The sequence below is a fragment of the Macrobrachium nipponense genome, chromosome 8, assembly GCF_015104395.2.
Source record: "Macrobrachium nipponense isolate FS-2020 chromosome 8, ASM1510439v2, whole genome shotgun sequence".
Classification (NCBI taxonomy): Eukaryota; Metazoa; Arthropoda; class Malacostraca; order Decapoda; family Palaemonidae; genus Macrobrachium; species Macrobrachium nipponense.
This window is the reverse complement of record NC_087203.1, coordinates 112,344,570-112,364,569: the sequence shown is the minus strand read 5'-3', so window position 1 is coordinate 112,364,569 and position 20,000 is coordinate 112,344,570. Positions and strand designations below refer to the sequence as shown.

The following is a 20,000-nucleotide window of genomic DNA, read 5'->3' as shown; positions in this document are numbered from 1 at the left end:
TAACAGCCTCTGTCATAACCACCAATATGTATGCACGTACCGGGGTGGGTGGCGTTGGCACTCGCGCATGGTAGAACCCCGAATTCAGACACTCGCTATTTTTGGAAGTGGATAATTGAAACCTAATGACATACTGTGCTCATACAAAGCCATTATCTGGAAATATAATTGCTTACTGAAGTATTCAAGCGTCAATAAAACAGTTTACGGCCATTTCATTCGCTTTTGTATAACGCATTAAAGTCTAATATTTGTTATTAAACAATGGCTGAATTTGTTTCATCAACCACGCGTAATTTGGATATGAGAGAGAGAGAGAGAGAGAGAGAGAGAGAGAGAGAGAGAGAGAGAGGACAGTTTTCAACTGGTGTTAGAGAATCATGCTTTCTTACTGTGAGGCAAAGATTGACGAAAATTGGGATGTTAATGCTTCATCGAACGATCATTTTCAAACACATCAAACCATCGATCACTCTTTCAACCGTATCTTACGTTCACTTACAATGATTTTGTCATGGCTTTTGAGACACAGTACTATAAATGTTTAATTCCATTTTTAAAGAGAGAGAGAGAGAGAGAGAGAGAGAGAGAGAGAGAGAGAGAGAGAGAGAGAGAGAGAGAGAGAGATTTCTTTCCTTAAGTTTGATTATAGTTTATTGCGAATCAATTTTCTAAGGTAACATCGGACGATTGCACTTTTGATTATGTTATTTACAAAAGCAATATTTTCCAACACCTTAAAGTTCACGTCAGCTCAGCCCGTCACATCCGCTTGACCTTAAGAATTCAAACTTCAGTATAATTTCACCTCGATATCAGATCGTAATTTTCAAAATAATTGCGGGCCACCGAATGAACTGGAAATATATTTTAAATTTATTATTCAGTGTATAATTATGAAAAATCAATCTTAAATTTAGCTTACTAATTAGTACGGAGCCTGCAAACAAGGTGAGCTCCTGAATTAAAAATAAAAATTACTTATGCATTACAAACTAAATGGAAAATATAAATCATATCTAGAATAGATATCCAACTTAGGTCTTATACATTGCACTAATCGGCAAAATATCAAAATTAATTAGTGTTGTACCGTACCATAAGATAATATTCGAAATAGAACATCAATGAACCTACAAATTAAGTTGAGAAGTAATTTACTGGCGATTCAATCGACATATTACGTAATATACCAAAGTACTGCAACCTATTAGTTGTGTAAATTTCACTTGAAATCAAAGAGTATTTTCAGCTCCCTGACGAAGAATTTTCAACATGACTGTCGTTTAAAAAGTTGAATTTTCCTAATACAAATAAAATAACATTACACGTATCATCCACTTCGCATATAAGACACCTTGTTAGGTCTTTATAATTCATAGAGGCCCTGATACACTCACACAGAAAATGAGAGAGAGAGAGAGAGAGAGAGAGAGAGAGAGAGAGAGAGAGAGAGAGAGAGAGAGAGAGAGAGAAATATTATCATTTACAATCAACACATAAATTAGAACGCAGCACTTAATCAAAATTAATAAATCAAATTACTTTACAACCAGAACTTTTTCTTCCATTAAACAACTTTATCTGACAATAAAGGTTAGTCTTGACATAAGATTAGTTGGTCTCGATGTTACTTGAACACGCCAGCGGGGATATAGATTCTCAATTTCTTCCGATGCAAAACTTCGTTCTTACAATCAAGCTTAGTTGGTAATTACAAAGTCTCGCAGCCTTTACACTGCACTTTCATCAAACTTCGCAAGAAAACGGTCGGGGTACAATGACTCTCCTTTTTCCAGAATGTACCATTGCTTGGGGAAATTCTACTTCGATTTTATCTTTTGGGACACGGCCACTTTAATAAGCGCTTCGATTCCTTGAAGGCGACTGACTACCTAAACCTCGTTTTTAGCCGGATGCTTTTTTTTTTTTTTTTTTTTATTTTTTTTTTTTTTTTTTTTTTTTTTTAGGGTAAAGAAATGCATTTGATTCTGAAACCTGACTGCAAAGGTAAAATCATATTTTATATACAACAATTAGACGTGGCATGAATTTGGCGGGTTGATTGTGTATATATATATATATGTTTGTATGTATAATTTTATATAATTATATATGCATATATGTATATTAAGATATATGTGTGTATGTCAGCCTACCTTAACGTGAATGCATATCTACATAAATATTTATCATTTATCTAAATATTTATTTATTTATTTTTTGTATGAAAACACAAGCCTGGATCACCCACCTCTTACTGACCGTATGAATACTTAGCGATATTTCTCAGCGAATGGCCTATGTTAAAGAATTTTGTGTGTCCAAACACTCACTTTGTTGTCATTTTCAAATTAAATAGCTGATATTCACCGCAGGTCAAGCTGAATGAGTTTAAAGAGGAAAATGATAAAAACAAAACGTCGAAATAATACGGTGAATACTACCTAGATGAAAAATATATAAATAAAAATATATATCTCGCCTATAAAAATTTTACACTACGCGAAAATCTCAATAAATCTCATTGCCATTTACTCAAGAACAAAACAAGCATGTTGTCTCGTAATGTTTTATTGCATCGGGTTTTTTTGTATTTCATTTACAATACGGGTAACTGTTATTCTTAATAGAATGCAGCTGAGACCATGGACTAGTTTGGCCTTCACTTTATTTCTACCTGATTTTACAAATATTCAGAGAGAAATGAACTTTCAAGATAGCGGTGATATATATATATATATATATATATATATATATATATATATATATATATATATATATATATATATATGTGTGTGTGTGTGTGTGTGTGTATCTATAATATATAATATATATATATATATATATATCATATACATATGTATATGTACAACATATATATATTATTATATATATATATATATATATATATATATATATTATAGTATATGTATACATATATATATATATATATATATATATATATATATATTATATATATAGTATATATGTGTGCGTGTGTGTGTTCACATATATATTATAGCATGCTACGAATGTATTTTAAGGGCGATTTACCATGATGGAGGCTCAGGAATAAAATTGCAGTCGGTAAATAATACCTCGACTCGTGCTATATACTATGTGATAATTCAGCTAAAGTCGTCAATTAGGGGATTTTGAATGAAATCCAGTAGCGTGGCGATAAATTCGGACCAATTCACCCCTTTCCCCCCACCAAATAAAGGGGGATTGATTCCCCTACTCCAACAAACCTTTTACTCGGAAGGGGGACTGAGTCTCCCCCGTCCCCCTCTCCACCAACATACCTAGGTATGGATAAGGACGAAACAAATTAGCTGGTATGACCGTAAAACGTCTACGTCAGCAACGATTTTTTTTTTTTTTTTTTTTTTTTTTTGTATATCATCTCTGAATCGAAACCTTATTAATGCTTTCTTACGGCGTCGTCGGGAAGTGCTAATGGGGGAGCCGGGAGATGATTGACTGCCTTTTCTACCACTTTCCTACTGCCTCTCACCACCCCGTTCATAACCCCCCAACAACCCCAACCAAGGACAAGGGATTGGAGTTTTCCCACCCAATTACACCTGAACCTGCGCACCTTGTCTTGGACCACCGTCTTACGAGGTAACCCGTTCGGCCCCGCGGTCAAGGCTCTTGCGTCTGCTGTCTACAAAGGGGACCTCCATAATCCCGTTTCCGTCTGGCAGGAAATGTAGAATGGCCCCTTTCAGGAAAGTAGTAGTCGTTCTTGTTTAGCCTATTTAGCCCTTAATAAGCAACCCGTTAAGCTTAAAATGCGTTGTTACAAAATGTAAGTTACGAAGCGCATAATTTTTCGAAATCGGGAAAATAAAAATGACGGGCCTCTTTTGTTAAGTAGTCTTTACTATTTAGTCCTTAATAACCAAACCCTTAAGCTTAAAATGCGTCATTACATAATGTAAATTACGAAGCACATAGTTTTTCTAAATCCGCAAAAATAAGTTTGCGACAAAATGAACGAGCGCTGGCATTTGAAGGGCAGATGCCTGTGTGTGGTAAAGGTAGACCCTTTTTTTTTTATGACAGGAACTTGAAGCCAACTCAAGACGAGAAAAGGTTATTATTCCGAAAGTGATTCTTTCACCGGCATAGATTATTTATTGAACTCAACCTGTCAAACGTTTACATGGCGATCAGAACGCAGTTATTATACGTCACCCTGAACGTCCATTTTAACTTATAAATACAAGCCTCAATGGCTAAACATATATAAAAATACAAACCTCAATGGCTAAACATATATAAAAAAATCTAATTTAAAACGGACAATAAACTTGAAGACAATACACACTTATAGAAATTTCATATCATAAGCAAAAACATAAAATTCACACAAAGATTAGTATCTATACAAATACCGACAAACCTAATCTAAAAAATACACGACTTTGGTTATAAGTTTAACAATCGATAGATAAAGAATGAAATTTACCATATTTGTTTTTTTAGGGAAGAATTAAATTACATACCAAATATGGATATCGCCAAACGATAATTTATCCATAATTTGAACATTCTCACACATAGAGAACAGCAAGACTAGTGACATTATTCCTCGAAGTAAGTAGTTAAGTTATTATATGAGAGGAAAACCTCACTGTTACTACAACCAGGATGATGATGTCGAATTTGCTTTTGTTGCCTCGTAGCCAAATCATCTTCTTTACTTGCAATTTATAATTTATTCTTTCTCAACGAATCATCTCCCATAACGCATGCGCACAAAGGACGCTCACGGGTCTGTAAGATTTCATACATCTTCGGAAAATGTTTATGTCCATTCATGATATGACTTTTTTCTTCTTAAATTTGTCAACGCAACTGCATGAGAGTTCCAGCAATCTACGCTTCATGATGGCGACGTTGAACTCTCTCTCTCTCTCTCCCTCTCTCTCTCTCTCTTTCTCTCATGATTCTATAAGGTTTAAAAAAATTTCCAAGGCATCAAAAAATTTCCATGTCCATACCATGATATTCTTTTTTTTTTTTTTTTGGTGGCTGGGGTGGGAGGGGGGGACTATAGCATCATGACGACGTTGAATGCCCTCTCTCTATTCTCATGATTCTGTAAGACTTCAAAAACTGTCTGTCCATATCATGATAAGGCTTTTTTTTTTGTGGGGGGGGGGGGGATATATATAGCTTCATGATGACGACGTTGAATGCCCTCTCTCGGTAAGACAAAAAAATGTCTATGTCCATATCATGACCAGGCTTTTTTTGGGGAATATAGCTTCATGATGACGACGTTGAATGCTCTCTCTCTCTCTCTCTCTAAGTCAGGGGAGGAGAAGCGAAGCGTCTAGCACCGAGAAAATTCAAGGTGAAGCCGCTTCTCTTTTTTTTCATTTTCATTTTTCTTTTTTGTTTTCCATGGGAGCATCATCCTCTGTTGGAAAGGTCAACACGCTTAAATCTGCGGCATTTATGCACACACCCATCTCTATTAGGAGATGCTATCATCATAATCCCAAATGTTATACCTATCACTGATAACAATTGGTGGTGTCCGATAAATACGTCCATGAATGTAATGTTGGGGAAATTTCGGGCCGATAAGTGCATCCCAAAATATTTAACGGACGATGCATAATGCAAAAATGGAGAGCAGGCGATTGTGACTAATCGTCCGCCCGGCTCGAATTTAGTGTGACAGCGTGCTTTAAATATATTTTATTTTCTGTTTAAAAGATAAAGCAGAAATTTCACGGGCTTTCATTTGACGTCGCTGCGAGTACCGAGTAGGTAAGATTTTCAGTCAGTCGTTTATTTTATATCATTTTGGCGCGAGTCTCTCTCTGCTGTGGCGTCGCTGTCTTTCGAGTTCCTACGCATAATATGTGATCAATTTCATCAATTGTCGTCGTTTATGCGCATAATGATATTTTGATCAATTTAATCGTCGTCCTTTCTACGCATAATATATTGCTCAATTTCATCAATTGCTGTTGTTTCTCTGCAATAATGCCCAGTTGGTTATTTTAATCAACTGCTGTCGTTTCTCCGCATGATCATTCTTTGATCAATTTAATCGACTGTCGTCGCCTCTATGCATAATACTATTCATTGATCAGTTTAAAAAATTGTTGTCGCTTCTTCGCATAAGAAAATTCATTGACCAATTTAATCAATTGCCATCGATTCTTCGCATAATACTATTCATTTATCAGTTTAAACAATTGTCGTCGCCTCTATTTTCATAATAATATTCACTGACCAATTTAACCAATTGTCCTCGATTCTACGCATAATAATATCAACTTGACAATTTATCATTTTCATCAACTGTTTGCCGATTCTGCGCATAAAAATAATCACTTACCTAATTTATCAATTTAATTTTCGTCGATTCAAAGCATAACAATCACTTGATCACTTTAATCAATTTCGTTGTTCAAGATCTCTCAGCGCTGCCAAATACCCGTAAACAAAAAACGAACGAACAACTTTGAACTTTAATATTACCCATTCTAACTCCTAAAACTTTTAAATGTAATTTTTTTCCCGAGAACTATAAAATGTAAAGAAAATAGCTTTACAGTAAATTAACGTCACATCTGCTGGCAACACTTTAATGTAAAGAATCAGTTACTTAGGTCATGCTGCTCAGAGTGTGTGTGTATACTATATATATATATATATATATATATATATATATATATATATATATATATATACATACATACATACTACATACATACATACTACAATACATATATATATATATATATATATATATATATATATATATATATATATACTATAACCATTCTTCGTCGTTAGTTATTCGTCGTTACAGTTATGAAAAGACAGGGACCTTTCGAAATCATTAATACCTTTTCTGAGAAGCAAAGCGCGCGCGCGAGAGAGAGAAAGAGAGAGAGATAGATTTCATTATTTATTCTAAGGTAGACGTATTATCCTAGAAATGGACCCTTTGAAATAATTAATACCTCTTCTGGAAAGAGAGAGAGAGAGAGAGAGAGAGAGAGCAACGGCAATAAAAATGGAGGATCGGAACGCTCTGATCTAATGATTAGTCTCTCTCTCTCTCTCTCTCTCTCTCTCTCTCTCTCTCTCTCTCTCGCTTCCTGGCCCCGCCCCTCCCACGCCGACCTACCCATTGATTTAGCGGAAAATGTACCCAAAATGGCTAGTCTTGAACAAGCCCCTCAAGATATTATTGCCGGAGCTCTTAAGGGCGGCTATATTGCGGTTAAGAATTCATACCTTGAACAATCCAAGTTGCTTATTGAGGCTCCCATGCATCGCCCAATCTTTTATTAAATAATATATCATCTTGGCATCCTGACGGTTAAATGCATTTTCCAACATCCTGAAGTAAATAGAATCCGGTAATGATAAACAAGAAAATAAAAATAGAGTGGAAAAAAAGAAGGAAAAAAAGGATAATGGTTTTAAAGAAATAGTAAATAGTATCCGGTAATGATAAACAAGAAATAGAAATAAAGTGGGAAAAAAAGAAGGAAAAAAAGGAAAAATCAATCGTTTTAAAGAAATAAGTGAATAGAATCCGGTAATGATAAACAAGAAAATAAAAAGAGGAAAAAAAGAAGAAAAAAAGGATAATAGTTTTAAAGAAATAAGTGAATAGAATCCGGTAATGATAAACAAGAAAATAAAAAGTGGAAAAAAGAAAAAAAAGGATAATCGTTTTAAAGAATTAAGTGGGGGGGGGGGGGGTGGGGGGGGGGTCGCACCACTGTGGTTTGAGATAGAGAGAGAAGAGAGAGAGAGAAGCAACCACTTACATCCATAATAACTGAGGCTGAAAATTACGTCCGAGCCGAAGATAATGAAGAAGATAGAGGGGGCGAAAGAAAGCAAAGCAAAAAAAAAAAAAATTTTTTTCTTTTACGGGCGCTGTTAGCCGCAACATAAAACACTTCATTGTAGGAGCGATCATATCCCGTAATTCTATAACATCAGGCGCCGTAAATCTTGGCCGGGCAGTTTTTCTGTGGGCCCGACACGACGGGGGATGCGCCAAGACGCATAAAGGACTCATTCGGAGCAAACCCTGATGGCCCACAAATAACGAACAACAACTAAGCAGTTGCTACTGTATGAGAGAAATGGCGACTAAATCCCATAAAACTAGAACTTAAGCTCGTTAGGTTTCGCCTCGAAAGTAGCCGCTATGGTTCGGGGAATAGAAAAAATTAAATGAAAAAAACAAAAATAGTGGCCATTTTTGTCAGCAATACTGATAAGCCAGGAAAGGTTAGCCTGGTATTACCTTTATCTAAAGGGGAAAATAATGAAATAATAAAATAAAAAACAAAACAATATCACGGCGCTTAACGTTAGAACGCTGTTTCGGATTAAATGGCTATTTTTCAGTATTAATGGATCGTTTTAGCTATCATTCGTTTATTTAAGGGATTTTTACAAATCTGTCTCCATAGATGATTAAAAATTAATGGTGAAACCTATCTCCATAAATGATTAAAAATGGGCTTTTAAAAAATCTAGCAGATGAACAGACTAAATTCCATTGGAAGAGCCCCCAACAGTAGTAGCTTCAGACGGCAAATAAATTCCCTTCTCAACATAATCCAGACGAGAGAGAAAGAGAGAGACAGAAATGCGACCACCAGAAGTCCCTCGCTGTTCCAAGTCCCATTACGATGACCATTTCAAGCGTTGCGTCAAGCTAAAAGTCTCAATCTGATCTTCCAACTCCTCTTTGCATACTTCACAGTCGAGTGTTTGGATAACCGACAGAACTAACAAATGCTCGGAACCGAACGGAACAACACAAGAAGACGAGCGCTCGTAAGGTCGAACTGACCACTGAGAAAGCATACAGGAATAAGACTTCTCGAGGGGACTGGCATAGCTCCCTCTTGCCCCCCTAAACCACTTGAGGCTCCGAAAACAGCGCTGGGGTATTCGCTCCTTTACACAAGAGAGCAGCTGACTGGGACTGGGGAGGATAGATTATTCTGAAGAGGCGATTTGCCGAACTGTATATAAACGAATGATGGTTCTTAATCCACTCACTAGCGATGAAGCGATGGATGATGGTACAATATTTAGATTATACATAGAATATCTACTTAATAATTTATATATTTTAACAAATATATTTATACATATACATATATTTTTAATTTTTTATATGAAATTTATTTTAAATTTAATTGTTTTTTCTATTTAATTTTATTTGTCGTGCCAATAACCTAGATGTTGTCACGCCAGTTTTGATAGACATAATCAATCAACCAGTTGGTCGTGTGGTGATGGAGAGAGATGCATTCAAAGACATTCTGATCTGTACGTACTTCACGATCGCATCCCTCTGAACAGAGAAAAAAAAAAAAATGCAGACGCAGATCGAGAAAAATTGTACATTAAAAACTGAAATGTTTCTGAGTAGAAGTCATATAATATATATATGACTTTGAAGAAAAGCATCACTCGAGCAGTGCAAGTGCGAACACACGCACACACACACACACACTATATATATATATATATATATAGTATACTATAATAGATATATTATATATATATATATATAAATATATATTATATAATAATAATTATTATATATAATATATATATTATATTATTCTATATAATTATATATATAAGATTTTTTCTATATAAATAAATCAATATATAATTATATTAATATATATATTATATTATAAATATATCTATATATATATACATATATAATTATATATATACAATTTATTTTTATATATAATAATATTATATTATATATATAATATACATTATTTATATATATATTATATATATATATATATATATATATGTATATATATATCACACCATACACAAACATAACCACAAACACAAACACACAGTGATTTATTTACGAACACCTTACATAAACCGTTGATAATATTAAACAAGCAGACTCGCCTTACGGGAGAAGGGTTCATAAACATAAAGCGGAGATGGACGAGAACCAGAGAGCTTTTTAAGAGGGTTTTAAGTGGCAGAGCGCATTATTACATTCCCTCCAAGGTGCTCTGCCGAGTGAACGAAGTAATTTACAAGGCAGTAATGAAACAAGCGCGATTTCGTTCATCAATTCTGTCGAGTGCTCTCTTGGCAGAGTGCAAATGAGTGCATTTGCAATTGAAACTATCATTCAAAATCGCATTTGCATCCAAATCTAAATCTTGTGTCATTCACGCTGCAATCATCCGAGTTGTTCACAAACGTCATTCACCATAAAGAAATTTATATTTTTCAGTTATGAAATATATATACTCTCATTTATGAAACTTATGTAATTTTATATAATTTTCATTTAAGAATTTTTTTATTTTCAATTTATGAAACATATAATTTTCATTTATGAATTTTTATTTTCAATTTGTGAAATGTTTTTATTTTTCATTTATAAAATGTACATATTTTTCATTTATGAAATGTACATATTTTTCATTTATTAAACATATATTTACAATTTATGAAATTTATATATTTTTCACATTTACGAGATGTACATATTTTTCATTTATGACATTATATATTTTTTCTATATGATATTTATATATTTTTCAATTGCGATATTTATATAATTTTCATTTGTTTTATTTATATATTTTTTCGTTTATGAAATGTATATACTTTTCATTTATGAAATTTATATATTTTTCATTTATTAAATTTATATATTTTCAATATATGAATTTTTTTATTTCTAATTTATGAAATTTATATATTTTTCATTTATGAACTTTATATATTTTTCATTTATGAAATTTCTACATTAATTTATGGAATTCAAATTTTTCATTTATGAAATTTACATTTTTCATTTATGAAATACACTTTTAATTTATGAAATGCATTTCTCATTTATGAAATACATTTTTCATTTATGAAATTTATATGTTCATTTATGAAATACATTTTTCATTTATGAAATTCACATGTTCTTCATTTATGGAATTTATATGTTCTTCCTTTATGAAACATATTTTTCATTTACGAAATTTATATACTTTTCATTCATGAAATTTATATATTTTTCATTTATGAAATTTACATTTTTCATTTATGAAATACACTTTTAATTTATGAAATGCATTTTCCATTTATGAAATACATTTTTTCATTTATGAAATTTATATGTTCATTTATGAAATACATTTTTCATTTATGAAATTCATATGTTCTTCATTTATGAAATTTATATGTTCTTCATTTATGGAAACAATCATTTACGAAATTTATATACTTTTCATTCATGAAATTTATATATTTTTCATTTATGAAACTTCTGTATTTTCCAATCAACTATCACTAAGTTTCACGTTCATTCATTTGTCATTCTTCACAGAATATATTCTCTGGTTAGTCATATATCAAGAGTGACGTTTCTTTCAAGATATTACGTTTACGAGATAATGTGAAGATTTCTTCTTTTGATCAAGTTATGACATTAATCTGTTATACTGTTTAGTTTATTATGTACCGCAGGGAGAGACAAGAACACTAGCTGGTTATGTATGATAATATTTAGTATCAATAACTTCCGATAATATTTGGTAACACATAATAGTTATGATATATGATATATATATATATATATATATATATATATATATATATATATATATATATATATATATATATATATTATATATATATCTCTTTTATCTAGTCGTGCACTTGTAGTTACTTGTTTTCCAGAGTGTCAGAGACATAACTTCATGATTTTGCCTGTTCAATTCTGTGATAATTAGAAAAGTATTCAAGAAAAAATTCCGGAGTGTCAGGGACATAACTTTTGCGATAATAAGGAAAGCATTAAAGTGTGAAATATTTTTAACTTTTCCTGGTAACTCTGCAATTCGTCATCCTTTTGTAGTTCCTGTAGGCTAGAAGCCAGGTACAATACTTCTTTTTAAGTAAGAAATCACCAACATACAGAAGGAAAACACTTCAAGTACCAATAGATTCTGCCATCAAAATTCACTTCAAAATTGATTTATACTTGGCATTTCGTTGCTGGATATCTGGCCCCTGTGAAATATTCAGTTAAAGCGAACCCTGGCCTCAAAGTAAGGATTTATCAAAGAATGAAAACTATGTCAACAGTAAAAGAGGAATCCAAAGGACTTCAAGACTTTGCGTATGTAGTATATTTTCTTTAGAAAAAGGGGAAGTTTCTTATTATGTAATTCTAAAATAATTATTGTGTAATTCTAAAATAATCAATTCATTATATTTTTCAGAAATGGGGACGACGTCTTCTTCGCCAAGTGATGGAAAGCAATATGAGCTCCTAACAAGATGCTTAGAAGATTCTCCAGTAAAATAGGCTACTTTAATTAAATGCATCCCAGATGTTATCTATTCAAAACTATCTGATCTCTAATGAATTAGAAAAATATGGAAATAAAAAAAAAAATTGCGAGCTATCACGCAAAACAAGCAAATAGAGAGCATGGCTCCAGTAAGCTGTCTTCAACGGTCTGAATATGATGCTGCAACCACTATTTTCAATTGATATGTTATGTTTATTTAAAAATGTAGCCTTCAAGCTCCTTCCTCAGAGTATATCATATGAAAATAGAAATTTTGGCTGTTTTTGTTTACATGACACTGTACCGTAATTCCTCGAAATAAAGCTGAAGGAATTTGAAAAGTTATCGGAACATAAACAATCCATTTTTCTAGAAATTAAAGGTAGATGTATTTGTAATGTCTTTTTAGAATAGTAAAAAAAAAAAACAGTAAAAGTAACTAATCCCAGTCCAGATTAACCTCTACAAAACGAATTACTTAGATAGGGCTAGAGCCACTTAGCTAGGAACTGATAATCTAAATGACTAAACAAAACAATAGCTGTTAAATACTACATACGATGTAATCTATATATGTACACTTCACTGTTATATCGAAGTTACAGCTGAATCAGAGCAATAACACACTGTACAAAGTACTTTAGATTTCTATTGTTTTAAATTATGTAAAATTCAAGTTTATCAAACGACATTAGGAATTCATTTCAGGATGCCAACTATGGTATTCAAAATTATCTTGACTTAATATTAATTATTATTCCAAGTTGTATTACAAAGAACATACTTTTCACTTTACTAAAATGTACGCCATGTTACCTTTAAATACACTTATTATACATTCCACTGTATGTACATACACTTTGTTATACATATCGAAGAAGTAACATTCCAGTCATTTCTTTAGCATTCCACTGTATTTATAAGCATTCCTTGAAGTAATGTCGTTCCCTGTTAATATTAATATTTTTTCCTACATACTTATGACATTGCAATTTAGTTATAAGGAATACTTTATAGATTAAGGTAACATTTGTATATAGCATTTTGCTTTAAGCTTGTGTGAGCGTGTATATATATATATATATATATATATATATATATATATATATATATATATATATATATATATATATATATAAATTACACACAAACATTATATGCACACATACTGTGTGCGTGTGTATATAATATACATGTGTGCGTGCGGAAGCACGGGGACTAGTTTTCTTTATCAATACATTGTGTAACTAATAGCAATTTCCTAAAATAAAAAAAAAAAAAAAAGCTAGTAGCAACGGCAACAGTAGTAATAAAACAAATAAAAGACTTCGTATTGAAGTTTACTGTAAATTCCATGAATAAAACAGGTGACTATTATTTAGCGTATATATGACCTCAAATCTTGTGTGCGACTTATACCTTTCTTGCACGTAGCAACCAAATATCAATAAGTACGATATGACGGTGACAACTCCTTGTTAACTTTGAAATGGCTGAATTTGGTAGCATAGGTGTCTAGCTTCTTATAGTTTCCAAAACTAAAATTAAAATATTGATGATAATGTTATAATAATAATCACCATCAATACAGTATAAGTGATCGCTGTTCCTTACGAATCATTATAAATGGTACGTAGTCTTCCGTACCAGATGACTGACAAAAATAAATAAATAAATAATAATAATCTAAAGAGTTTTAAAACACAGTTAACAGTCAAGCATATCAATTTAAAAAAAAAAAAACATCTGACATGCTATGAATTAAAAAAATTAATCTAAAGTTTTAAAACACAGTAGACAACCAATCAATCATATCAATTAAAAATAAAAACATCTGACAACTCGTAATCTGACATACTATGAATTTAAAAACGTGCGGAATATTTGGAAATTAAAAGACGGACCTCCATCCAAAGTCAGAATCAAAATACTGCACACACACACACACACACATACACACACACACACATACACACACACACACACACACACATACACACACACACAAATTCTCGCCGAGTAAATTGTTAAGTTCAGGCTAATCAAAATTTAACAAATCACTTGGTTACCTTCTTCAACAACTTTCAGACTTGCTAAGCTTTTAATGCAACGTGGTCAAACGGACCCTTTGTTTCTTGGCGAATTCTTGCAACAAAAATGCCTCTACTTCGTACGATACCAATATCTCAAAGAGGTACACGAAACGGCTGTTGTTAACTTTAATAATACAAAAAAAATAAGAAAAGAAAGACGGCCACTGATCATAATACCTGGAGAAAATTTCTTATGTCCAGGTTAGAAACCAAAATATTGTTTCATATATCAGTCAAATGTTGCGCACAAAAAAAGTGCATTAAGTTAGTTAATGGATAAAAAACTAAAAGGACATAATACGAACACCCGTCCACTCACTGACCCCCTATTCGTAATATAAATTCGTTTTAATAACAATAGCAAATGGTGAGGTGGATGAATATTGAAAACGATATCAAAGAGAACAAGAAAGATTCTAGCTAAGATAATAAAATGAAAACAATTACCCAATAAATCAGAATAGATAAAAAAAACTGAAGAATATCAAACAAATGCATATAACATCTTTAAATTCCTACAAAATACGGAGAGAGAGAGAGAGAGAGAGAGAGAGAGAGAGAATGGAAATTTGGCAATACAGCAAAAACCCACTTTCCACACACATTTAAACACACACATACACACACAGACCCACATCTCGAGCAAGGCTAAAAGCAAGGTAGGAGATTTTCGAAAATGATCTCGATATATCAAAGAATTTTTCCCCGGGAGTAACGAAAAGGACATTAACATTTCTAGAACATCTGGTATTTATGCGCTCGTAAAATCCTTCCAAATCCCACTTAAAATTCCCCGGAATTTGGAAATACGGCGCTCTACATCCTCCCTAGTTACCCTGCAAATGCTGGGCTTCTTCGAGAAGAAATTATATTAAATTTCAATTTCGGCAGATGGAGGTCTCCTGCATTTCATAAAAAGGAATATCTCGATTTACTCGCCAGTTCAGACCGTCGTTACCTGCAGGGCCTAATTTACTTTCAATAGGATTCTACAAGGAGGTTATTATTGCACATACATACATACTCACATACATACTACATACTCTATATATATATATATATATATATATATATATATATGTATATATATATATATATATATATATATATATATATATATATATAAATAGAGAGAGAGAGAGAGAGAGAGAGAGAGAGAGAAGAGAGAGAGAGAGAGAATAAGTATCTTTCACATTTCTGAACGAGAACAAGGAAACCTCCACCTGGTTTTTTATTTCTTTTTTTATTTTCAAGTTTGTCTTTGGTTTTAGGTGTCTCCTTTTTCTCTTTCTTCCTCCTCTTCCTCCTTTTCCAGCTAACCTACCCCATCCTCCCCGTACCCCTCCCACTCTCCTCCTCCTCCACCTCTTTCTCGAGAGGATCTCAGGGAGGAATCTGCATTAGTCAACCTTGGAGGCCTTCCACACATCATCCTAAGTATCATTAGCCTCACAAGCAATTTTCGCCCGTCCTTAATTCTCATTTGTGAGGCTCTCGGCCCCATCCCCCCTCCCCCAGAAATGTTTTCGGTTTCTTTTCCTGCTCTCTCTCTCTCTCCTCTCTCATCTCTGCCTCTCTCTCTCTCTCTCTCTCCTCCCTCTCTTCTTTCTATAAAGCCAAGACCCAACCCCAACGCATATGGACGTTCAATCAATCTTTCCATGTTAGGTCTGCAAATCCCCCCTCATATTCTATTCTCTCTCTCTCTCTCTCTCTCTCTCTCTCTCTCTCTCGCTCCCCCCTCAGAAATGTTTTCGGTTTCTTTTTCCTGCGCTCTTCTCTCTCTTCTCTCTCTCATCTCCTTCTCCTCTCTCTCTCTCTTCTCTAATAAGCAATTACCCAACCCCGCCCAAAAAGCATTGGATGGACGGTTCAATACAATTCTTTCCATGTTCGGTCTGCAACTCCCCCCTCATATTCTCTCTCTCTCTCTCTCTCTCTCTCTCTCTCTCTCTCTCTTCTCTCTCTCTCTTCTCTCTCTCTGTCTAAAAGCGATATCAAGCATATGGATGATGTAATATAAAAACCCAGAACAAATGTGCAAACAATTAAATTAAATTCCACAATAAACGGAAACAAAGAAAACTGGACGAAAGAATAAGTTCAATCACGAGCCCAATATGAACGAGTCTATGACTAAAGTAATAAATGCTTTTGAACGCCATTGATAAGATGCACCATCATGACAAGAGTAGAGATAATGACGCAAAATTGATTAAATGAAAAACAAAAATAATTATATGCCTTGAAATATTCCTAAAGACCTTTCACAACTAGATCGTTTTAGGGTAATGCCCTTGGAATTTATACTTTATAATAATATTTGAACGAAGTCAATCATTTCTATAAATGAAACAATGTGCATCAAAACTTTGGTTAATAAGAGAGAAAAAAAATGCAGAATTTCCAGAGCAAAATTCAGTAGGTAGTTTCTGTGGAGAGAGAGAGAGAGAGAGAGAGAGAGAGAGAGAGATAAGGAAAATATTCCTGAAAGCAAAGTCATATAATTAAAATTTACATAAATTAAGGAAAAAATCTATTGAAACCGTCTGCTAAAATTCATTACGACAGCAATTAAATATCAGGAACAGCAGGAAATGGTAATAATAATAATAATAATAATAATAATAATAATAATAATAATAATAATAATAATAATAATAATAATAAATAACAGTTTCAAGCTAAAATTTAGATCATAACTATAGATATTACATAATACAAACGTAAAATGCTACCTAGTCTTTGTTGGAGGTCACTCCCCACGGGAGAGAAAAAAATGGCGGAAATCCAGCATTATTAAACCTCATGTAAAAAAAACTGAAAGCTGATAGCTTTTGGAACCACCTTGCCAAGGGCAAAATTCGCCGATTAGAAATGACTGATTGATTATGGCTGCTAAAACTGGCGTCACAGCATCTACGCTATTGATTCGGTGGGTAAAAGATAAGTACGGTAGATTAATAGTAAGCATACTTATTCCAACTGAAACCTGAATTATTTATAAATGCAGCAGACTCCAGAAGGATTTAGAATATTTGCATTAGTACGTAGTGTAAATCTACAACCTGACTGGAATGCAAACAACTGTATCACTGCAATCACACTGACTCATAACAGGAGTGCAACAAATTACTTGAATGTTACAAAGGACAGTTACACGTCTTTTAATAGTATCTACAGAAGAATCGACTTAATCAAAAAGCACGAAAACTGATGAATTTTAATAGTTTCCTGGAAATTCATCGCACAAGACATGACGCAATAATGGGAATGTCGGACTTCTCAGGAGCCTCTTCGGATATGAGGACGACAGGAGTAGCTGGCATTTGAATGATTTGCGATCATTCAAATTCAAAATTATATCCATACACACAGCAGATAAAATACATCCGGGAAGCAGTGCGGAGGATAAGAAACAAACCTTAAAAATTCTCATGACAGCTGGAACTCACACTTTACAGCGTGAAGTTCTGCTATTGGTAACTGTCGTCATTCAGGTTTCTTAAGATGTTATAAAATCTTTTAATGTTCTAAACGTTTGTGCAAGTTTTAAGCAATCATAAAAAAAAATCGACGCTCCTTTCTAGAAAGCTATAACTTAAGTTGGACCATCATCCAAACTCTAAGAGACAATATTAAACGCATGGAAGTTCACAATAAGCAATTTCATGCTTCGTAATTTTCAATAACACTGAGCATGTTCACAATGTCTCGGCAGCTGGGAAAATGCATGGACTGAATATATGTTATGTAAACATAAACAGACTCTAAGGTGGAATAAACTTACAAATTTCTCCCAAGGAAAAAAATACGACTCAATTATATTCTCTAAACAGATAAAGCTCAATGATGACAACAGAATTCGAAGGAAGGAGAAACCGAAGCGCGGAGTAATAATTTCCATGAATACGAGAAAATTATTTAAAACTCCAACGCTCAAAAATAATTCCAGATAATTTGTCAAGAAAATCACAAAAACTAACTTCAATAAAAAATCAGACATGGAACTGCTTCTTGCCACTGTGTAACACCAAGCCCAAATTAAGCGAATCTCAAACAATTGAAGAAAAGGAGGAGTTGAGGGAGAGTTGGGAGGGGGGAGGGGTAGGGGGAGGGGGAGGGGGGGGAGAGGTTCAAGTAATGTGGATGAATAAACTAACCACAATTGATTCCAGAAGCTGGGATAAGAGCGGAAGACGTTGCCTTCCAAGGGTCGAATGAGTTGTGATAATGATCAGCGGGAGTTTGCAGTAATCATTAGCGCTGCTAAATAAAATTAAAGTAGTAGAGAAAGGTTGCTTTCAATGAATGTCTGTATAAACTTTCCTCACCGAAATTAATAAAAACTCAAAATCTTAATTGTCCATGAAAGTTTCCTTATAGGAAAGAACAAAACCTTGTCCCAAAAACAGAAAGTACGCCGTGAAATTTGTCATTAAATAGAAAATTTCTCGAGGAAGGATGAACTTAGTGAAATTTCGAGTCTTCATCTAACTGAGCCGGAGAGAATTCGTGAAACAAAACAGCGCCTATGATGAAGGCATAACGCTGAAATTGGAAGTCATTCCATAATCTCTTAGCTGACGTACATCCAATCATAGTTCAATAATAGCTAATTAATAAAGTAACTTAATCAGAGAGAGAGAGAGAGAGAGAGAGAGAGAGAGAGAGAGAGCTTAATCTACGATGTCTAAATGGTTTTCCTTTTTATAAAATTTAAGTCCTCGAGAGGGAAAATCTCGTTGCAGAAAATTTCAGGTCGGGAAAGAACGCGATAAACTCGCTTAAGAAAACGGTGGCAGTTTTACAAGTAACGAATTCCTCCCTGAATCGTAATCAATGTGTTCTGCGGCTATTTACAGAGCTAACGAATCTGCCGGAGGTTCCGAATTGGAGCAGTAAGGCTCCTGAACGTATCCCGCTACAGTTTACACAGAATGGGTGGTTAAAGTGATTCGTTGAAACACAGAAGAGGGAATCCATTTTCCGACCACTGGAGACTTTCTTTCTTTTCTATCTTTTAAAGATCAAACCCTCCCCTCGCTACTACGCACCCGAGGGACTTTCACTCGAATGCTATCATGGGGCGCCTCGACCCCCAATTACGGATGCTGTTTCACCACTTGATCATGAACCAAAAAGGATTAGCCAGAGGGGTCGTCACATTAAAAGCAGAAAGGTCACGTGACACGGGAGAGGGGAGAGAGGGGAGAGAGAGACAGACAGACAGACACGGCACGAGATATTTATTTCTCAATTAATAAATAATGGTCACAAAACGGTCTTGAATCAGATGCCCGTGAAACGATCTTCTCTCGAATACACGAAATTGTCGGGGGGTCTTAATCCAGTTAAATTTCACACCCAGTGAACGACAATCATGTTTTCCCCCCTTCACCCCTCCCCCACCCCACCCCCCTTCCCTCTTATCTTTAGTCCTTCCCTCACTCCATTATCCTCTCGGCCAAGACCCGGCGGCAGTCCCCCGCCGCCAGAGAAAAATAATAATCATAAACAAATAAAAGGGTAACAACTC

General features: G+C 33.9%; 2 protein-coding genes across 2 annotated transcripts in view; one reads left to right on the top strand and one right to left on the bottom strand.

Annotated features, from left to right (window-relative positions):
* Positions 1-13,427, top strand: part of LOC135222963 (uncharacterized) — a 73,232-nt gene extending 59,805 nt beyond the window's left edge. The window contains exon 2 of the mRNA XM_064261442.1: positions 12,297-13,427. The gene's annotated coding sequence lies outside the window, so the exon portion shown is untranslated. The remainder of the gene's footprint in view (positions 1-12,296) is intronic.
* The window catches only part of LOC135222961 (homeotic protein ultrabithorax-like), a 1,489,261-nt gene that overhangs the window by 1,391,977 nt on the left and 77,284 nt on the right, over positions 1-20,000 (bottom strand). The gene's annotated exons all lie outside the window — the stretch shown is intronic.